This window comes from Gopherus flavomarginatus, chromosome 9, assembly GCF_025201925.1.
Source record: "Gopherus flavomarginatus isolate rGopFla2 chromosome 9, rGopFla2.mat.asm, whole genome shotgun sequence".
NCBI classification, from domain to species: Eukaryota; Metazoa; Chordata; order Testudines; family Testudinidae; genus Gopherus; species Gopherus flavomarginatus.
Genome location: NC_066625.1, coordinates 41,956,284 through 41,961,305, shown reverse-complemented (window position 1 = coordinate 41,961,305; position 5,022 = coordinate 41,956,284). Strand labels below are relative to the sequence as shown.

Below are 5,022 nucleotides of genomic sequence, written 5' to 3'. Positions count from 1 at the left end.
ACTGTGATGGCTGAGTGGTTAAGGTGTTGGAGTTGAAATCCAATAGGGTTCCTCTGCGCAGGTTCAAATCCTGCTCACAGCGAGGCCTGTGTTTTAGCCAGTATCTTATCCGAGCAATTCCCTGTGTACAACCCCCTGAGACACTCTCAAGTCTCTCCCCACCCCAAGTAAATCCTCTTCTGCTCCTTTCATAGAGATGCCTGGGACACCACCACCACCCCCTGTGTCCCTGAGGTGTCAGGCAAACTCTCAGTGCCTGTAGCCTCTGCCACTCATCTAGTGCCCCATAGATCAGCCATAACCCTGGTTCTGCTCCTCTCTCTAGTGTGTGAAAGGAGCCAAGTCAGTGACTCCATGGGATTTGCCCCGGACCCCTCTAGGGCCGGCCCTGAAGGGAAGCACTGACTATCACAGTGACAATACAACTGACCAGCATTGCGGGGAAGGCTGAGGGAGATCCGCACTCATCAGGTCTCTTCTCTCCCCCAAGGTGAGCCAGACACTGCTCTCTCCTGACTCTCACTCTAGCAGCTGGACACTAAGGAGCCATTTCCCCACAGCAAGTGCATTGAGTGCCCCTGTGGTGCTGGGGGGGTCATGGCGCTGCTGCTGGCTCTGGGGCTGGCAGAGGGGTTGATGTCTGCACAGACTCTCAGCTGCCAGGCCGGAGGGGACACTTGAGACCTTACCAGACTGTCTCATTGAAGACGGGGGGTTGAAAGACCTATACAGACGCTCTCCAGAGCACGGAGCAACATCCGCCCATGCAGCCAGGCAATGAGCATTTCTCACAGCCTGGAGCCAAGGGTGAGGTGGCAGCTACTGTTCCAGCTCCTGGGGGACAGGCCCTGTCAGCTAACAGACACTTCTTACTCACCACAGCTAAGGGCGCCGGGTTCCTCCAGTGGGGGTGTGAAGGAGCCATTCTTTTCCTGTCCTTTTTGTGTGCGACTGCTGACAAAAACATCCCAGATAGAGAAACAACAGGCCAAAACACTGTCATGCAACTGCCAAAGTAGCTCAGTTGGGCGAGCGTTAGACTGAAAATCTAAAGGTCCCTGGTTTAATCCTGGGCTTTGGCAATCCCTGTCATTATGCTTTGTGCAGAGATGGCTTGCCCTCTGGGAGCACAGCAGTGCCTCCACCCAAGGTGAGTTCCTGACCTTGGGATCTGCAGTAGGAAAACACAGAAGGGGCTTACTTGCCCCTAGTTGGCCCATCTGACCTTTAATGATGAGAGCTGTCTTTCCCAACATGGTGGGAAGAAAGTGAGGCAGGGCAGCCTCAGGAATGGTGCCAGAGGGCTGCTAAGCAGGGGTTGGGGATGAAAACTCTTCTGTGCAGCTGAGCAAGTGCAGTACCAAGGAAGGGGCATCTGTAAAAGTGACCCCACACACCTCTCCTCCTCTGGGCAGCTGGTGCTGACAGCTCCAAGGGAATGCTTAAAAGCCACAGAGCAACTGAGGGCAGGACCATATCTAGGTGTGGCCTTCAGACAGGCACAAAAACACCCAGCCAGGCTGCTCCCTGCCATGCCAAACACCCACTGAAGGTCACCAGCATGCGGAGCGGCTGCTGATGCTCTGTAGCCAACATCAGAAGATAGTAGGAAAGCAGGGCCCAGGGCCAGCCCCCATGGTGGGGCCTCTGACTGGTCCCACTCAAGGTATTCACTTTTGCTGTGGGCCAGGAGATTTTACCCCAAGAGGCTTTTCCCAAGCTGGCAAGAAGCAGAGAAACACCCAGGCTCCCAAGACGCTATGTAGCAAGTACCCTCCAGCACAGGGACAGGTGCACACGCTAGCCCAGGCTGCCGCCCACTTTCTTTGGTAAGTCAGGAAGGGCAAAGGCTAGACTGGAAGCACATGGGGCTCCTGCCGCAGCCTTTGTGACACCCAACCCCCAACTCCTTCCCAGGCTCTAGCTGAAGCCAGAGCATTGGCCTGAGCAGCCAAGAAGAGGTTCCAGCCCTGAAGGGAGCAGGACGTTCAGCACAATAGTAAAACTGCAGAAACACAACCACCTAGAGACTCAAATCCTCAATCTTCTGATCCACACTCAGACGCCTTATCCATTAGGCCACATGGTAACAGAAGAAAAGACCCTCTAAGCACTTCTTTGGAAAAGGCAGACACTGTGTTTCTCAGGTCATCTAGTGAGGCGGGCTGAGAGTTCTCTGGGCACAAGAAGTCGAGTTCCCAGCAACACGTGAGACTTAATTCTATGGAGCCAGGTGCAGGGCTTTGGAAGGGAGGCTCAGGCATGGGGGATTGGGGTGCAGCGGATGGACCGGCTGTCTAGGTGTGGAGATTTAGTCACACTGAGGCACAGAAGGGAGGAGGAGGAGTAATCCTGCTGACAGTCAGTGGCTGTGCAGAAAAAGAGGAGGGGTTCTGCGGACATTTTTTGCCTCTCTTTTGTCCCTCTGCTCGCTCTTGTGGTGAATGGGGAAGATGATCTCAACTAGCTCAGTTGGTAGCATATCAAGCTCTTAATCTGAGGATCCAGGGTTTAAGCCCCTGTCTTAGCACCCAGTTTTAAATTGCCTTTTGTGCCAGGAGCCAAATGATTCCTGGTGCTTCTCTACCAGACACATGCAGATTCCCAGAATCCATGGCCATTTCCTGGAAAGGTTCCTTTCCTCAGGAATCAGGAGAGAGGCAACATCCACATTACCAGAGGACCTCCTGCAGGCATGCTGCTGAAGGCAGCCTGACTGCCACCCTCACAGTGACCGGCAGGCCGTTCCCTGCAGCTTGCCGTCCCAGGCATGCACTTGCTGCGCTGGTGCCTGGAGCTGTCCCTGTCCCTGACCCAGGGCAGAGGACATTGGAAGCTGAACATCCAGAGCTTGCAAGATAAAGGAGCAGGGGGGTGAGACATGGCGGTGTTGGCAGAACAGGAAAGCATCAGAGGGTTCTATGGCAACCAGAGGGATTGACGGAAGTCGGTGAGGGAGGAGTTGGCGGCTTTGTTCCAGCGGTCAGGCAAACACCGCAATATCAAAGAAACCAATGCTGCCAAGTCCTGCAGTGTTGCCTGTGGGATTTCCACAAGAGCATCCAGGCTGGGGAGCCAGTGATCCTGTGACTGTACAACCGGATCAAGTGACAGCTGCCCGAGTTCCATGAGATGAGGCTGCAGCTGGCCGATATGAGCGGGAGCACCGAGTGAAGGGAGGGGCGTCCTCCCCTGACATTTTTGCAGCCTGCAGGGAATGGAGACCAAGCAGGGGGATGTGGGGACTCAGGGCAGGACCCGCGGATCCCATAGTGCAGGACAACAGTCGCTGGAGGAGGAGAGAGAGTCCTGCGAGAGGAAGCCGCTGGTGGGAAGCAATAAGTGCAGAGTGCAAACCAGTCAGCCGAGAGACACAGGGGTCTAGAAAACAAAACGGGAGCAGGTTCCATGGTGTAATGGGCAGCACTCAGGACTTTGAATCCTGGAATCTGAGTTCAAATCTCAGTGGGACCTCCTGCAGATATTGTAGTTTGCTGCAAAGTCTTGGAGCTCAATGTGTGTAGTTACTTTCTACCTGGGTAAACTTCAGCAAGGTTTTTTTCTCCTCCTCATGGGTCACTGATGCCCACTGGAGATAGGTCTTTGGTCCAGCTGGCCGCTATAGGGTGGGGTCCTAGAACTTAACAGTCTGGCTAGAGATTCCTGCGGGTTGACCTGATGGTTTGGTTTCTTGCTGCTTCATCTGATGTCCACAACTTTGGTCCCTGCAGCTGCAGCTCTTCCTCTTGCCCACATGGCATTTAAAGGAAGGAGTGCCAGGGCCAGGCTTCCCAGGCTGGAGCCCAGCACACCTCTCCTCCTCTGGGCACCTAGAGCAGAGGCGGCTGGCATTGACAGCTCCAAGGGAAGGCTTAAAAGCCACACAACAACCGAGGACAGGGCAAGAGGAGGGCAGGACCATGCCTATGTGTGGCCTTCAGACAGGCACAAAAACACTCAGCCAGCCTGCTCCCTGCCATGCCAAACACCCACTGAAGGCCACCCACAGACCAGCATGCGAGGCAGCTGCTGATGGTCTGTGGCCGTTATCGAAGAGGGTAGGAAAGCAGGGCCAACCCCCCTGGTGGGGCCTCTTACCATTCCCACTCAAGGTGCTCACTTTTGCCATGGGGCAGGAGATTTTACCCCAAGAGGCTTTTCTCTAGCTGGCGAGAAGCAGAGAAACACCCAGGCTCCATGTAGCAAACCACCTCAAACACAGAGACTGGCGCACATTTGGAAGAGGGAAACTGCTCTACACACTAGCCCGGGCAGCCGCCCATTTTCTTTGGCAAGTCAGGAAGGGCAAAGGCTACACTGGAAGCACCTGGGGCTCCTGCCCCAGCCTTTGTGATGCCCATTCCCCCCAACTCCTTCCCAGGGCTCTAGCTGAAGCCAGAGCATTGGCCTGAGCAGCCAAGAAGAGGTTTCAGCCCTGAAGGGAGCAGGACTTTTAGCCCAAAGGTAAAGCTGCACAAGCACAACCATGAAGGGACTCAAATTCTCAAACCCCTGATCCGAAATCAGATGCCTTAGCCATTAGGCCACGGGGACACATAAAAAAAGGCACTCCAGGGACTTCTTTGGAAAAGGCAAACACTGATGCATCCAACGAAGTGGGGATTCACCCACGAAAGCTCATGCTCCAATATGTCTATTAGTCTATAAAGTGCCACATGACTCTTTGCTGCTTTTGCAGACGCTGTGTTTCTCAGGTCAGCTACTGAGGGGGGCCAAGACTCTCTGAGAACAAGAAGTCGAGTTCCCAGTGAGATGCGAGACTTAATTCTCTGGAGCCGGGTGCAGGGCTTTGGCAGGGAGGCTCAGGCATGGGGGACTGTGGTGCAGCAGATGCACCAGCTGTCTAGCTGCGGAAATTTAATCTTACTGAGGAGGAGGAGGAGGAATCCTGCTGATAGGCAGTGTCCAGGACCGGTGCAACCACTAGGCGAACTAGTCAGCTGCCTAGGGTGCCAAGTGGTTGGGGGAACCAAAAGCCACACTCAGATGAGGCAGTGGAGA

At 54.6% G+C, this 5,022-nt stretch overlaps 3 non-coding genes across 3 annotated transcripts; all 3 read left to right on the top strand.

Moving 5' to 3' along the window:
* On the top strand, window positions 1-82 carry TRNAS-UGA (transfer RNA serine (anticodon UGA)). The gene has a single exon. It is a non-coding gene; the product is annotated as a tRNA-Ser (tRNA).
* A 927-nt stretch (window positions 83-1,009) lies between these two features.
* Window positions 1,010-1,082, top strand: TRNAF-GAA (transfer RNA phenylalanine (anticodon GAA)). The gene has a single exon. It is a non-coding gene; the product is annotated as a tRNA-Phe (tRNA).
* A 2,320-nt stretch (window positions 1,083-3,402) lies between these two features.
* TRNAQ-UUG (transfer RNA glutamine (anticodon UUG)) lies at window positions 3,403-3,474 on the top strand. The gene has a single exon. It is a non-coding gene; the product is annotated as a tRNA-Gln (tRNA).
* Window positions 3,475-5,022: the final 1,548 nt, after the last annotated feature.